At 43.9% G+C, this 17,448-nt stretch overlaps 1 pseudogene across 1 annotated transcript; it reads right to left on the bottom strand.

Moving 5' to 3' along the window:
- Positions 1–991: 991 nt before the first annotated feature.
- Positions 992–1,478, bottom strand: LOC311611301 (large ribosomal subunit protein P1-like; annotated as a pseudogene). The gene has a single exon. The product of its transcript is annotated as a large ribosomal subunit protein P1-like (transcript).
- Positions 1,479–17,448: the final 15,970 nt, after the last annotated feature.

Raw genomic sequence — 17,448 nt, 5'->3', positions numbered from 1 at the left:
GTTTTGAAATTTGCTGGCATGATTATGTAGACAAAGCTTAAATAAGATAAAATGTCCCTGTCTCATTGTTTTCTAGCCATGATTATTATTATTTTTTTATTTGTGACTACTAACATTGATTTAAGGGTGTTAACAATTATCTGCCTTGAATGTCAAATAAGCAAGGTACACAGCTGCCCTTTAGTGTTGGCTGCAGCTAGGATGGCCCCTGTGAATCAAACTTCCCCTGGGACATTGTGACACAGTGACAGACCCTGCCCGATGACCCATTTAAGACCATAGATCTTCTACTAACCCACATAAATTTCCACTGCTCACCCCTCCCAACTCTAAGTCTATTTCAAATATGGCCACACCCTATCTGAGGAACAGAACATGTTGTACGTCTGGACCTCACTGATGCTAGCTCCACCCCAGAGCCCCTACCATAACCTAACTTTATCAGGCAACCAGAGGCAGCTGCTTGCTTCATCCCTGAGACCCCCACCTTAGCTTTTTTTTTAATTGATTTCAGAGAGAAAGGAGAAGGGAGAGAAAGATAGAAACATCAATGATGAGAAGGAATCATTGATCGGCTGCCTCCTCCACACCCCCTGTTGGGGGATCGAGCCCAAACCCAAGCAGTGCCATTGGCTGGAATCAAATCTGGGACCCTTCAGTCTGCAGACCCACGCTATATCCACTGAGCCAAACAGGCAAGGGCCCCACCTTAACCCTTAAACCTCAGTCCCTCACAGAGATAGGGCCATTAGCTCTCTGTAGCTCTCAGCCCCTTTCCTCCCTTACAAAGTGAATAAACCTTTTTGGCTCAGTTACTCGTCTATGTGAATTATTTCACAACCCGTGGCTTAAACTGGGAAAGCCATCAGAGCCCACATAGCACACTGCAGTTTCTTTTCTTTTCTTTCTTCCTTCTTTTTTTTTTTTTTTTTTTTTTTTTTTTTTTAATAGAAATGAGATCATCTTTATACAGGCACAACCCAGACAATCAGCAAGCCCAACAGCAACAGAGGTCAGCTTTTTTTGACTGTGTTACAAAAGAGCCAGTTTAGTCAAAAAGACCAAAGCCCATGTCATCATCACACTCCTCAGATTCTTCTTTCTTTGCTTCCACTTTCTTCTCCTCGGCTGGGGCAGCGGCAGGACCTCCTGCTGGTGCAGCACTAGCTGCAGGGGCAGGACCACCAGCCCCTACATTGCAGATGAGACTCACAATGTTGACATTGGCCAGAGCCTTTGCAAACAAGCCTGGCCAGAAAGGCTCAACATTTACACCAGCTGCTTTAATGAGGGCATTGATGTCACTTCATGTCGTGCAGGATGAGGGCAGAGTAGATGCAGGCGAGCTCTGAGATGGAGGCCATGGCGAGGGTGAGTGCTGGGCGAGCACTACCGGGAGCAGTGCTAGTCGCCGGATGAAGTGAGGGCCTCACCCCAACACTGCCTTAGCTTCCTCGGAAGAACCGAGCACCTTACAGGCAGCTGGGGGAAGGGGCCACACTATAGTTACAAAACATAGCTGCCTTGCTGACTTTCCTCCCCTTGAGTGACCCACTCTATGTTCAGTCTCCTCCCTCTTAAGTAGACTCTTGTGTCTGCCTCAACCAAGTGAGTACAACAGAAATGATATCTGTGACCTCCAAGGCTAGGTCATAAAAGAATACATGGTGAGGCCACATGAAGGTGTTTCAACTGATAATCAACCACTGGATGTATGAGTAATGAAGCATGCAAGAACACTCCAGTTCCAGGCACAACCTGACTATAATGAGAGATCCCAAGTGAAAACCACTTCACCCAGGTAACCCCCAGAATGATTAGAGAACCTGAATTCTGGAACCGGGGTAGGTAAAGTTGACATTGACCCTGAGCAAGAGGCTAGAACAGAAAGCTTTAAAATTTACACTGTATTGTGAGTAGGATAACATATTCACAGTTCAGAACCCAAGAGAGAGAAAACGTTAGTTGAAAAGTTTCACCATGTTGCTCTGTCACCTAGAGCAGCCAGTATGACCAGTTTTTATCTGTTTTTCCAGAGATAATGTAGCATATATCAGCAATTATGTACAAAAGTCCCTACTTTTCTCAAGAGAGTAATATGTTATCACTTAACATAAATCAATTTCACTAAGTCATGGGATTCATTCAGTATTGAGTATCAATTAGGTACTTGGCACTGATTTCTCATTAACATATGTATTTTTAAATAATGATTGGCTCACAGGAGGTTGCAATGATAGTATGAGAGGAAGGGAGTGACAAGGCACCTGGACCCTGTTTCCCCCAATGGTTACATCTTACATGACTACAGTACAACATTAAAACCAGGAACTTGATGTTGGTACAGTGATTGGCATTTGTCTTACAAGAAGTAGAACAGTGAATGAAACAAAATCCTTGTTCTGCCTCTAATGGGGTTTAAATTTGCTGTGTTGTGTGTATGGAAGACAACATTGAAGACACTGAAGCATGCAAGGGACTGACATATTTGAGAGGGAAGGAAAGGCGTGTGAGAAGAGATTAACCAAAGAACTTATATACATGCTAGAGGTTCGGTGCATGAATTTTATGCATGGGTAGGGTCCCTAGACCTGGCCAGCAATCAAGGCTGATCTGTGGGGTGACTGGTGGCAAGATCAGGGGTGGGGGTGGGGGCCCCGTTGGCACCTGTCTTAGAGGCGACTGGTGGGGCAATAGTGGGGTGGTGCTGGCCCACTGGCTGGCAGGCCCTGCCACCTGCTCACTGGCTGGCACCACCATCTCCGCTGCCATTGCAGGTCACCTCTCTCTGCAGGGCAACTGGTGGGGTGAAGTGAGGGGGGTGGGAGGGAGTGTAGGGTCCCCATTGGCACCTGCCTGGGCTGGCCTGGGGCCTGCAGGCTGGGGGAAGCTCCTGTGTTGGGCACCTGGCCCGTGGTGATCAGTGCGTGTCATGGGAACAAGTTGTTCCACTGGTCATTTTGCCATTCAGTCAATTTGCATATTAGGTTTTTATTATATAGGATATGCATAACTCATGGACGGACAATAGTGGGGGAAGGCCTGGGGAGTGGGCAGGAGCAGGGTGGAGGGAGTTGATGAGGGGGGGAAAAGGGGACATCTGTAATGCTTTTAACAATAAATAATTTTTAAATGGCACATCAATGCATTTTAATTTATATTCCTCTCCTGAGAGAGTTTGAGCTCTTTTCTCTTTTCATATGTTTTAGATCGCTGACTTTCCTTTCTGAAATGTCCATATGCTTTGCCTATTCCAGTGGTCTGCAAACTCATTAGTCAACAGAGCCAAATATCAATTGTACAATGATTGAAATTTCTTTTGAGAGCTGAAAACTGACTTCTGTGCATGGGCCACGAAGTTTCAATCGCACTGTATGTGCACGCCTGCACGTGGTATTTTGTGGAAGAGCCATGCTCAAGGGGCCAAAGAGCCACATGTGACTCATGAGCCACAGTTTGCCGACCACTGGCCTATTCAGTTGTTGATTTATCTCCTTGTTTCATAGCTTTTTCTATAGTAGGAAAATTTGTCCCTTGTCTATATGTGAGTTACATTTTTTGGACAGTTTTCTTTTGTTTTTTGACTTTTTTTATCCTCACCAGAGGGTATTTTATTTCTAGAGAGAGTGGATGGATGGAAATGGGGGAGAGAGAGATGTGAGAGAGACACATTGATTGGTTGCCTCCCGCAAGTGCCTGGACCTGGCCAGGTATCCAACCTACAACCCATGTATGTGTCCTTTAAAAAAAAAAAAATCATGTGGCATTGGTGTTAGGACCAGGGGTTGGTCAGAAGCCTAAAGGGCCTTAAGCAGGAAGTTCGTGATGGCCTCAAGTGCTTCAAGAAAATTGCTGGGGCCCTAACCAGTTTGGCTCAGTGGATAGAGCGCCAGCCTGCAGACTGAAGGGTCCCAGGTTTGATTCCAGTCAAAGGCATGTGCCTTGGTTGTGGGCCCATCTCCAGTAGGGGATGTGCAGGAGGAAGCTGGTCAATGTTTCTCTTTCATTGATGTTTCTAACTCTCTATCCCTCTCCCTTCTCTCTGTAAAAAATCAATAATATATATATATATATATATATATATATATATATATATATATATATATATATATTAAAATGCAATGGTATTACAACTCCCTTTTCAAAAAAGTTGCTGCTGAGGGCTTAAAGGAAAATAGAAAACTGTTCTTGGAAACTGGAGGAAAAGAATTATGCATGCATGCTGAAACCGGTTTGGTTCAGTGGATAGAGCATCAACCTGTGGACTGAAAGGTCCCAGATTCGATTCTGGTCAAGGGCATGTACCTGGGTTGCGGGCAAATCCCCGGTAGGGGGTGTGCAGGAGGCAGCTGATCAATGTTTCTCTCTCATCGAGGTTTCTAGCTCTCTGTCCCTCTCCCTTCCTCTCTGTAAAAAATCAATTAAAAAAAATTTTAAAAAAAGAACTAAGCATGCAGGTGTTATGTCTCTAGTACTGTTATGTGATAGTGGAAACTTTGTCCCCTGCAGTAACAAGAAAAGTGGGAAATGTATCTAATAAATTCAGTGATCTAAGGAGATTTGCAGGCAAAATATTGAAAGTATCACCTGACTTCTCGCTGCCTATGATAAAATGCAAAAGAAAAGAGATAGAGATGAAATATTGTCTATGCACGATCCAGGATTTGCTGAGATCAAAATAAAGTTGTTTCTTATCTTAGTCACTCCAAATGACTAGCAATGCCAAAATTAACATATGGTTTTTAGTCAGAGTCAAATGCAGGGCATTTTAAGGAAAGCATCGTCTGAAAATTGAGTGAAAGGTATAACTATAAAATTATTTTTTAATACCTCAGAAAGATTTAAGGTGGTGCTTCAAACAAAGGCCTTGTAAGGTTCTCAGGTATACCCAGCAAAATTTATCTATTAGAACAACAGGGCATTTCAGAATTTCAGAACAAGGAGTCCAAGCTAGAGAAGGGGTTATTGCAAAGAAATTTATATACAGATTTTTGTCTAATGGGTTGTATGATAATTAATGCCTACAATACCCACAATACCATATTTGGCCCTGACCAGATCTCTCAGCTGGAAGCAGATCCAGCCTGGTCTTTACACTAATGATGATGTTGTGGCTACGTACAAAGGACCTCCCTTTGAGGTGAAAGAGAAGGGAATGTGTAGTGCTCAAGCTATGGCCAACAGGGAAATAAAATAAAATTTAAAGAATAAGGCTAAGGGACTAGTTACCTATACACATGGGCTACTGTTTATTGAAAGGAAAGGATGGTTTAGAAGAGAAAGAGCCTAGAACAGTGGTTCCTCGGAACATTGGTGGTCCATGAGGTCCAAAAGGTTGGCGACTGCTGGCCTAGAGGATAAATCCAAAAGCCACAGTGAATTCACAGGCAGTAAAACTAAACCAAATCTCATTAGCTATGCCTGAGAAACCACACCCAAGAAGCCTCATCCACATCTGGATGAGATCCTGGATTTTTAACTGATGCCATATGGAATGTAATTTGGGGAAAGAGTCGAGTGTACTTTGCATGTGGGAGGGATGTGACTTGTGATCAAAACATGGACTGGGACAGATTGTGTTTTCCAAATATTTCTGCAATAATATCAAAGATTTCGCATGCTCTTTTGTAATACTGACACTACTGTCATCAAATGGTGGAATCTAGATTTCCCCCATCTTGTGTCTTGTCTGGACTTCTGTGACCGCCTGAACCAATGGACTACAATGGAAGTGATGCAGTGTGACTTCCAAGGCTAGGTTAAATGTCATGCTCTTCCTTGCACCATGTTATCTTGGGCAAATTCCTCTTAGAACCTAGCCACCATGCAGTGAGGAAACCCAAGCCACATGAGAAGGCCACATATAGATGTTCCAGCCAACAGCCCACACTTGAGATACCAGTGAACAGGCAATATCGACCACCAGGCACGGTGAATGCAGAAGCCTTTGAGATGTCTCCTTCCTCAGCCACTGTCTGACGACAACCACAGGAATTCCCTAAGTGGGAATAATAGCTGAGCCACCAGAACTGTAAGATAAATGATAGTTAATGTTTTAATTCACTAAGTTCATCTTTAAGTTCATGTTTTAAGTCACTAAAATGATTGCTAATGTTTTAAGTCACTAAGTTTTAGGATGATTCATTATCTCAATTGATGACAAACTTGCAGAAGCTAAGGAGAGGAAGACCTGGAGAGAAGGGCTAACCCAATCCTTGTATCAAAAAGGTTTGACAGAGAGGATAGGCCCCTTGCCTTATAAGAGAGAACTATATAGGCACAAGCATATGGGGTCAAACCACATTTGTCCAACAAATGGCATTCTACTTTGTGGATGTCAACATATAGGTGGGCCTCTAGCAAATCCAATATGGGGGGGGGGAAATATCTTAGGTCTCTGTTCTCCAAGTCAACCTCAACTGATATTTTTCCCATCTTCCATCCAATATGAACAAATATATCACCATCAGAGATATATACTAATGCGGGAAATATAGATTTTGCAGAGGAGACATCATGGAGAAGAGTTGAAAAAATTTAACCCATTTCTAAACAACCATGAAGATCCAGGAAATAATACCAAAAAGTAAACCTTGGATAAGAGTTCTGTACAGATCTTTAGGGGAAAAGAAAAGGAATATTGGGCTGAGTCGAATAAGGTCCAGGGATCATAGGTAAATCTTGTGTTCTGTCTTCTCACCTACCTCTCAGGTGAAAATTTTGTGTAGTAAACTTGTAGTGAGAAAAAATCTATTTTTTCAGGAGAGGATGTAACAGGATAAAGAGGTAAAGATTTTCTTCTTATGGCAGCTGTGTAAATTCCTTATAAGAAATTACTTAAGAAGGTACATTCAGACTCTTACATCCACAGGTTTTTAAAGAAATCTTGAGAAGAACTTTGAGCAAATCCAAACCTTGGAATCTGGGGGGTGGTCATGGAATTATAACCTAAAATACAAGTGGCCAGGAGGTTTCAGCAGACTCCCAAGCTACAAATAGACACAAAATAAATGAATAAACAGATGAATTAATAAATCATTACAGCACAGTTATTGACACCTAGTCCCTCTTTTTTAAAAAAAAAGAAAATTTGACTCAGATGGTGTTGAATGGCTTGGAAATGAGGTAAAACTAGTCTTTATTTGAGCAGAGACTGTCAAAGCTGATAGTGCTAGTACATTCAATAACAAAAGCAATGTTTTGCCTCTATAGGTTAAAAGGCAGGATACTTTATTTATTCAGTGAAACATTTAAAATGCAGGAGAAATTAAATATTTTTCAGTATGATTATACAGAGGCAGAAAACTGAGGTTTCAGGAGATCTTAAGATTTGGAGAGTCACAGACAATCAGATTTTAGAATCTGATAATACCTATTGGGCCACACACACCCAAAGTCACAGACTCATATACATATATACACTTACAAACAAATGCTTAAAATATTGCATACAATTTCAGCCTTGATAAGGCTGAAGTTAAGCAGCCCTGTGGGACACAATAGTTAGAGGTTTCATCAAGCCAAGTTGCTATCTTGCGAAGCAATTTGTGTCTTATATAATACTGTGGTTAAATCATCTGCCAAGCCAACCTTTGTTAGTCGATCCCTTTAATATATTTCAATAGAAACATTTATGAACAAGAATATGAAGGTATTTCTCCTGTATTGTACTACTGTTCATATATGGTGTCACCCTGGGCTTTATTTCCATTTCCTAAGACACTATATCACCGAAATGTAAAATTTAATGAAAGAAGCAAAAATAACATGAAAATACAAAATAAGGAGAAAGAAGATAGAGAAATGCTTAAACTGAAAATCAATGTTAACCAACTTAAATGTAAATTTTTAAATATCAATAAAAATGTAAAATAATTAAAATAAAATAATTTTAATATGTTTGTATTGATTTGAGAGAGAGAAAGAAGATGGGAGAGAGAGAAACTTCAATGAGAAAGAAGCATGGATTGGCTTTCTCCTGCACACCTACCAATGGGGATTTGAGCCCATAACCCAGGCATGTACCCTGACCAGGAATGGAACTGGCAACCTCTCAGTCAACTGAGCGACACCAGCTAGGGCAACACCTTCCTGCTTTTAATTTTTATGGTTAAAAAATTCATGTTTTGTTTGAAATTCAGGCTATTTTTTAGTTCAAAACCTTTCTAAATCAAAAGAAAGTTAACTATTTAACTATAGAATGTTAAGCTTAGACTTAAAGCTGATACCTAATAATTGGGTCTCTTGATTTAAAAAAAGAGAAAAAAAAAGAAAAACAGGTTCAGAGATTGAGATAATCTGAACCTGTATTTTATTATAGAAGATGTCCTAATTTAAAAATCATCAAGAGAAACCAAGACGGCACCATAGGTAAACACCTGAAATTGCTGCCTCCCACAACCAATTCAAAACTACAACTAGCCGAGACCTGTTTGGCTCAGTGGATAGAGTGTCGGCTTGAGGACTGAAAAGTCCCAGGTTCGATTCCAGTCAAGGGCATGTACCTTGGTTGTGGGCACATTCCCAGTAGGGGGTGTGCTAGAGGCAGCTGATCAATGATTCTCTCTCATCAATGTTTCTAACTCTCTCTCTCTCCTTCTCTGTAAAAAAAATCAATAAAATATATATTTTTTAAAAAAAAAAAACTAGAACTAAAAGACAATATGGACTTTTTAGAACCAGAACCACAGGAAGGCTGGCTGAGTGAAATTCTACAACTAGAAGGAAAGAGAAAAGCACACTGAGACTCGGAGAAGGTGTGGAAGTAAAGTGCAGAGGTATGGAAGCTTGCATGCAGAAAGGGCTGGCAACTGAGTACGAGGTTCTTTCTCACTCCAGAGGGAGACATAAGTTCCTGACTGCTCTGAACTCCAGTTCCAGGCAAGACTCTGGGGACCCAGATTCATAGGGGGAGAAACTGGACTATATGGCATCGGGTGGAACTCTAGGGAAGCTTTCTCTCAGAAGTGCTTGCAGTGATTACCATGGGACACTGAGACCCAGGGGCCTCTTAGGGCAGGGATGACGGGAAGCCATTGAAGTTTGCTCCACCCTGTTGATCCCCTGAGACTCCACCCCACCCAAGCTGTGTGCAGAGGCTTTGGCATATGAATAGCCTGGTCTTTGCAATCTAAAATTACTTAACAAACTGCATCTGGGTCAGAGAGACTCAGAACATCCAAAAGAAGGCCCAAGGCCCCATAGAAGCTTGCATTGCTTCACAGCTGGGCCTCATCTGGGCACCTCCAAACCGCAAACAAGGAAGAGGAATCTGCAGATCTCTCCATATCTCCTACTGGGTGGCCTCAGGCACAGGCTAAATTAGCAGCTCCTTAGAGATCCAAGAGCCAGTGTACCCAATGGTCAGAGTGGGACCATCCAGATTACAACTCCTCAGATCTATAAGGGACACACTCAGGGGGCAGACTCTGTGAGCACCAAAGCCCCACTGAGTCTTGCCTCATAAGGGTGTCTCCAGCACAGAAGTTCTCCCATCGTAGACACAGCTGATTCTCACAGCCAATTGGTCTGGAAGTCAGTTCCTCCCAGTGATGCCAACAACAATCAAGGTTTAACTACAACAAAAATATGCACACATCCCACAAAGGGGTGCACCAAGAGTATCCACCTCAGGTAACTGGGGAGGCTGAGCCACTGGGCCCTATAGGACACCTAGCACACAAAGCCACTCTATCAACACAGGGAAGCAGCCAAAATGAGGAGACAAAGAAACAAGTTACAAATGACAGAAATGGAGGAAAACAATAAGGTGATAACAGCCTGGAAGCAACAGTGTGATAACAGCCTTAATAGATTAAAGATTAAAAAAAAAAAAAAGTAGCCCTGGCCAGTATAATGCCTTAGTTGGTTGGAGCTTCCTGCTGTTCACCAAACAATGGCAGATTGGATTCCCAGTCAGTCAGGGCACATACCCAGGTTGCAGATTTGAATCCTGGTGGGAGGCAACCAATTTCTCTCTCTCTCTCTCTCTCTCTCTCTCTCTCTCTCTCTCTCTCTCTCTCTCTCTCTCTCTCTCTCTCCTTCTCACTCTCTCTCTCTCTCTCCCTCTCCCTCTCTATTTTCCTTTCTTTCTCCCCCTCTCTTTCTCCCTCTCTTTAAAATCAATTTTTAAAAAAGATGAAAAACTAGATACATGGAGCAGGACAGAGCTAGGGTTATAAAATTCCCACCAGCAATTGAAGGCCCCAGCAGTTACCTGTGAAGGCACAAGTGCAGAGGAGGACTGGACACTGAAGAATTCACTGACAATCCTCAAAGGCAGCAGATCTTTCCCCCATCTGCACAGCCAGGCCACTGCCTCTGCCCAGCCCTGGAAGAAAGTAGAAGTTCACTTCTTAGGAACCCCAGGCAAGACTGAGCGCGAGAGTGCAATATGATCCTGAAAACAGCATACTGGGCAGGAAATTCCCAGCCCCCCACCCACCCAAGCCTCAAATGACAACATTTGCTGACATCTCATCTCCCGCTGTCTATTATTGTGGGGTTTTTATGCAGGGTGAGCAAAAATAGGTTCACAGTTTTCATGTGGAAATAATGCAGTAATTAATAAGTAAGAATAAACTCTGTGTTTTGCATATTCACAACTGTAAACCTACTTTTGCCCCAAACTGAATGAAACAGCAGCATCCAGGCTGAGATAAATGAGAGATAAGAGGACTCCTGTTTGGGGAAATGAGCATAACTTTGTGATCCCCGTCCAGCGTGGTTCCATATGTCTCCACACTATCTCTAACAGCTCTCTATTGGAGCTCCCACTGCATTCTATAACAACACGATTTCACTGCATTGTATTCATCTGTTTACCTTTCTCTTTCCCAGGAAACAGAGATATCCTTGGAGATAGACACTGTAGCTTTCATTTTTGTAGCCTCCAGCACGTAGCATAATGTGCAGCCTACAGGAAGTACTATTTCCATGTTGTGGAAGCAATCAGTGAAGGAATGGCCTCTTGGATGGACAGATAGACAGATGGTAGGTGGAATATGACAAGTGAAAGCAAGTAACCTCCAGGCTGGTTGACAGGGACCGAAATGATCAAAGTGTTCAAGGATTTAGATTCTTGCTGTCTGAGATCCTAAACTGTGGTGAAAGCACTATGCCACCACATGGAGTTGACTGAGTTCTCACTATCAACCAGGAATGTGGTGGGAAAGAGATTCAGCAGTGGGCAGCCCAGAAATAAAGTCTCTGCTCTCAAGGTGCTTGCATTCTTTGGGAGGAGACAAACTCTAAAGAAATGCATATCCAGTAGCATATATCGGGTGGTGATGTGTTAAAAAGCAAGGGGCAGGGTAAGGGCTTCATAATGGGATAAAGGGGCAGAAGGCATGATTTCCAACAGCATGACCAAGTAAAGCCATCAGAAACCTCACATCTCTGCCTCCCTGAGAGATGGCCCAGCCAGAGCCTGGCTTGAGTCTGAGGAGCACTGCCTCCCCCTAGCGGTTAAGACAGGAAACACATGCCAGGCTGAGGAGAGGCTGAAGAGCGACCCCTGCCTGGCAGACAGAAACCAGTCAGAGAACAGGCCAGGAACTGAGCTGAGCAGGAAGGGTATGAGGACAGCTGTGGGCAGTGGCACAGAGCCTGGGCTTGTGCCCTCCTCTCTCTTCAAGGGCAGAATCTTTGGTTTGCCTCCCAATCCTCCCTCAGCTCTACTTCCCCAACACCACCGCCCTTCTGAGACAGCTCTCCCTGAGCACACTGATTGCTGACAAACCCCCTGCCTTTTCTAGGCAGCACTGAGGTCCCCCTCCTGCTGGAAGCTCTTCTTTTCTGGAACAACACGCTCTCCACGTCCTCCTCACTCTCCTTCACAGGCACCTCTGGGTTCTCAAAAGGTGGTGTTATCTGGGTTCCATACTCAGTCACTTCTCTTTTCATTCCAGTCATATTCCCTGGGTGCCTTGCCCCCTCCCAAGTTTCTCTGCAGTCCTAAATCCCCTTTGCAAGCTCCAAACCCCACCTATCCAGTTGCGTACATGTTCTAAATTACTGTCAGTCTGTGAATTCCTTCTGAGAAAGATCTTAATTACTGTATTATTTCCCAATGCCTGTACCTGCTGGTACACCATCAGCACTCGATAAAGCCTAAAACTACTCCTATTTGGGCTACAGATCCTGCCATTTGGGGGTTAACCCAAAGGCTCATCTCTGGGGAACTTATAAGCAAACAACTAGAGGCCTGGTGCATGAAATTCATGCACGAGGAGAGGGGGGTTTCCTTCAGCTCAGCTTGCACCCTCTCCAATCTGGGACGCCTCAAGCGTCCAGACCCTATCCTGGTAGTATCTGGCCTAAACGGGCAGTCGAACATCCTCTTACAATCCAGGACTGCTGGCTCCCAACCACTGATTGCCTGCCTGATTGCTCCTAATTGCTTCTGCCTACTAGCATGATCACACCCCTATTCACTCCCCTGCCAGTCTGATCAATGTCTAATTGCTCCCCTGCTGGCCTAATTGCCCCTAACTGCCCTCCCCTGCTGACCTGCTTGCCCCTAACTGTCCTCACCTGCAGGTCTGGTGCCCTCCAACTACCCTTCCCTGCAAGCCTGGTTACCCCTAACTGCCCTCCCCTGCATGCCTGGTTACCCCTAAATGTCCTCTCCAGTACACCTGGTCACCCCCAACTGCCCTCTACTGCAGGCCTGATCTCCCCAACTGCCTTCCCTGCAGGCCTGGTCCCCTCCAACTTTTCTCCTCTGCAGGCATGGTTGCCTCTAACTACTCTCCCCTGTCAGCCTGGTCATCCCCAACAGCCCTCCCCTGCTGGCCTGGTCACTCCCAACAGCCCTCCCCTGCAGGCCTGGTCTCCTCCAACTGCCCTTTCCTGCCAGTCTGGTCCCCCCAACTGACTTCCCCTGCAGGCCTGGAATCCCTCCCAACCACCCCACCCCCCACAAACTATCCTCCCCTGCTGGCCTGATCACCTACAACTTCCCTCCCCTGCCGGCCATCTTGTGGTGGCCATCATGTGTCCACATGGAGGTGGCAATCTTGTGTTGGAGTGATGGTCAATTTGCAAATTACTCTTTTATTAGATAGGATAAGGACACTGACACAACCTACTGAGTGACATCAGGCAAAAGGCCTGGGTGAGGCAGCCAGCTCTTCCTCAGGAGACAAAGCGCCCAGGTGAGGCCTCACCAGCTTTCAGCAAGAGTCCCCGAAACTGAGGCATTCAGGACTGGGTGGGTGGAAGCCCTGCCCCGGACAGCAGACCTCCCCATGCCCATCATGGCTGCTGCCAGCCCAGGGCATATTTCCTCCCTGTTCTCTTAGGCTCCAGCTCTCCTCCACACATTCCAAAGCTGATGGAAAACAAAACTAGTTCCTTCCTTTCTCAAAGTTAAACTTGAATCTCTGCTACTTAAAGAACAAAGCCCTAACTCCTGAGCCACAAACCCGCCCAACCACACCCCGTGCCTCCTTTGATCACCACCTGCCCACTCCAGCTCCAGCTCCAGCTCTTAACTGAAGCAGCCTAGAGGAGGCAGGCTCTCCTGAATCCCGCACCTATCTCTGAATCCCCTTTCTGCTAAGCCACAGAATACATCTAGCATAACAACTCCGTGTCCCACAAAAACGTAATAAACAGGTCACCAAGATTCTTACAGTGATTTTTGAGGTAGGTCTGGAGCACACTTCAAGAAATCTCCAGAATAACCCTGATCTACTAACCTTTGAGGATGGTTATTAACTGCTTGAATTATTTATTAAGGATCCTAATATAGGATGGGGCAAAAGTAGATTTTTAGTTATTTGTATGAAAAACAATGTTTCCTAGACTCACAAGGGTAAACCTACTTTTGCCTACCTATATTCAGCCAACATTCTCATATTGTGAGAGTGTTAGAAAGCTTGTGCAGGCAAATGCTATCCCATCTCCATGACTATCAATCCAAAAACCCAGAGGGCAAATCTGACAGGCCCTGTTCTGAAATGTGAACACATTCTGGCTACTACCAATTCTTTCTTCCCAAGGTTATGTTGAAACCCACCTTAATATTCTACTGTTGCCCTGACAGGTTTGGCTCAGTGGATAGAGCATCGGCCTGCGGACTGAAGGGTCCCAGGTTTGATTCCGATCAAGGGCATGTACCTTGGTTGTGGGCACATCCCCAGTAGGGGGTGTGCAGAAGACAGCTGATCATGTTTCTCTCTCATCAATGTTTCTAACTCTCTATTCCCCTCCCTTCCTCTCTGTAAAAAAAAAAAAAAAAAAAAAAATCAATAAAATGCATTTAAAGAAATATCCTACTATTCCTATCAGATAATGAAATATATCATAAAGCCAAAATAAGTGAGTACAAACAGGCAAATAAATGGAATAGTACACAAGCTCAAGTTATAGATTCAGCCCAGCTGGGTGTAGCTCAGGGGTTGTGTGTTGACCCAGGAACCAGGAGGTTACCAATTTGTTTCCCAGTCAGGACACGTGCCCAGGTTATGGGCTCGATCCCCAATGGGGGATGTGAAGGCAGCTGATCAATGATTCTCTCTCCCTCTTCCTTCCTCTCTAAAATATATATATTAAAAGATATAGATCCAGGGGAGAAACCAAGGTCGCAGCATAGGGTAGACACCCAAAAGCCTACCACAACAAATTTGAATTTAGAACTGAAAAACAGGGGAAACATCACCCTCAAGCGCCGGACGGCTGGCTAAGAGGAGGCTCTACCATCTGGAAAGGAGAAAGAAGGCACGCTGAACCTCAGGAACTGTGAAGGTGTGGAGAACTGTGCGCACGAAAAGGCAGCCGCGGAGTTCGCTGCCCGCTTGCTTGCAGAGCGCGGAGAGGGAAGGACGAGTTCGCTACTGGCTTACTCTCTGCGCTCAGAGATGGCGGCCAGCTTTCTTGTTCGGTACGAAAACAGAATCACCCTATTGCGCTGATAGACAACCCCAGACAGGGAGAGGCCAGACTGTCAGGCAGTGGGCAGAGATCTCTCTGAGGTGTGTGAAGCCAGCAGCCATTACTGCGGGACTCAGAAACCAGACCCTCATAGGGAGGGGCTGAATAAAGCTTGTCTGCACCACCCGAGACTCCGCCCCATCCAAGGGGAGCACAGAAGCCCTTCCAGTGGCTAGCTTCCTCGTTCGCTGCCAATAGGACTCTCCCAGGGAGGGGCAGACAGGAATCTAAAGCTTGTCTGCAATCAATTGTGCAGGATTCAACAAAGCTTTAGTCTGTGCCACCCCGAGACTCTGCCCCATTCAAGCAGAATACAGAAACCCTCCTAGCTGAGACACTTCTGGTCCTCATAGCCAATTGGCTTGGAGATCAATGCTTCCCAGTGATACCAACAACAAGCAAGGCTTAACAACAAGACTGCACACACAGCCCACAAAGGGCTACACTAAGACTGTCCACCTCAGGTAACTGGGAGACTGATTCACTGAACCATATAGGACAACTTAGCACACAAAGCCACCCTACCAATTCAGGGAAGCTGTGAAAATGCCGAGAAAAGGAAATAGATCACAAACAAAAGAAATGGAGGAAAAGAAGAGACTGGATATAGAGTTCAAAACCATGCTTATAAGGTTTTTCAAGAATTTCCTAGAAAAGGTCAATAAGGCCTATGAGGAGCTGAAAAGGGATCAACAAGAATTAATAAAAGATCAACAAGAAATAATAAGGGATCAACAAGAAATAAAGAATACATTGTCTGAAATAAAAAATATTATACAGAGTTCTAAAAACAGAATGGAAGATCGCAAGAATCAAGTCAAAGATTTGGAACATAAAGAGCCAGAAGACACTTCTCCGCAGAAGCAAAAAGACAAGAGAATCCAGAAAGTTGAAGATAATGTAAGAAACCTCTGGGACAACCTCAAGTGAACCAACATCAGAATTATGGGGGTCCCAGAAGATGAGAGAGAGCAAGATATTGAAAACATACTGAAAGAAATAGTGACAGAAAACTTCCCCCACCTGGTGAAAGAATTAGACTTGCAAGTCCAGGAAGCGCACAGAACTCCAAACAAAAGAAATCCAAAGAGGACCACACCAAGACAAATCATAATTAAAATTCCAAGAGCAAAAGACAAAGAGAGAATATTAAAAGCAGCAAGAGAAAAGCAAGTAGTTACCTATTAAGGCGCACCCATACGATTGTCAGCTGATTTCTCAACAGAAACTATGCAGGCCAGACAGGAATGGCAAGAAATATTCAAAGTGTGAATAACAAGAACCTACAGCCAAAAATAATCTACCCAGCAAAGCTATCACTCAGAATCGAAGGCCAGAAAAAGAGCTTCACTAATAAATAAATAAAATAAAATAAAAAGCTAAAGGAGTTCATCACCGCCAAACCAGAATTATATGAATTGCTGAAGGGGGTTCTTTCAGAAGAGAAAGTAAATAAAGATAAAAACTATGAACAACAAATACATAACTATCAACAAGTGAATCTAAAAACCAAGGGAATTTTTTAAAAATCTGATGAACAATATTAACTGTTGAATATAATAGAATCAGAGGTATGGAAATGGAGTGAACTGACAATTCTCAGAGAAAAGGGGAGTGGAGGGTGTGGGAAGAGACTGAACATAAACTGTGCACCTATGGATGAGGACAATGGGGAGTGGGGAAAGGGCAGAGGGTGGGGTGGGAACCTAGTGGATGGGAGCAATGGAGGGGAGGGGGAGGAATGAGGAACATTTGTAATAATATGAACAATAAAGACTTATTTAAAAAAAAAAGGTATAGATCCAAATACATATAGGAATTTAGGATATGACAATGGTGGCATTTCAAAGTAAGAAATGATAGATTGCTTAATAAATGACAGTTACACAAAATAGTAAAGTCAGATCTGTACCTTATGCTTTGTACTAGGATGAGTTCCAAATGGATGGAAGATTTAAATGTAAAAACTAAAACCATACTAGAATTAATATTATCAAAGGATGGCATCATAAAAATACCAGAAAAAAATGTTACCTCTTTCTAACAATCTCAAAATGGTGAAGGCTTTTAAAAAATATTACTCAAGCTGAAACCGGTTTGGCTCAATGGATAGAGCTTTGGCTTGGTGACTGAAGGGTCCCGGGTTCGATTCCGGTCAAGGGCATGTACCTTGGTTGCGGGCATATCCCCAGTAGGGGGTGTGCAAGAGGCAGCTGATCGATGACTCTCTCTCATCGATGTTTCTAACTCTCTATCTCTCTTCCTTCCTATCTGTACAAAATCAATAAAATATATTTTAAAAAATATATATTACTCAAAACCCAGGAGTTTAAAAAAAAAACTGATAAATTCAATTAATAAATATAAATAGTTCCAACATGGCAAAAACCACATAAGAGTCCAAAGACAAGCCCTCCCTGGCTAGTGTGTTAAGTGGTTAGAGTGTCAGCCTGCACACAAAGGTTCACGGGTTCCATTCCTGGTCAAGGGCACATACATCACTCTAAACAG

Source organism: Pipistrellus hanaki (assembly GCF_964339955.1).
Source record: "Pipistrellus hanaki genome assembly, chromosome: 16".
Classification (NCBI taxonomy): Eukaryota; Metazoa; Chordata; class Mammalia; order Chiroptera; family Vespertilionidae; genus Pipistrellus; species Pipistrellus hanaki.
This window is presented reverse-complemented; position numbering and strand designations above follow the sequence as displayed.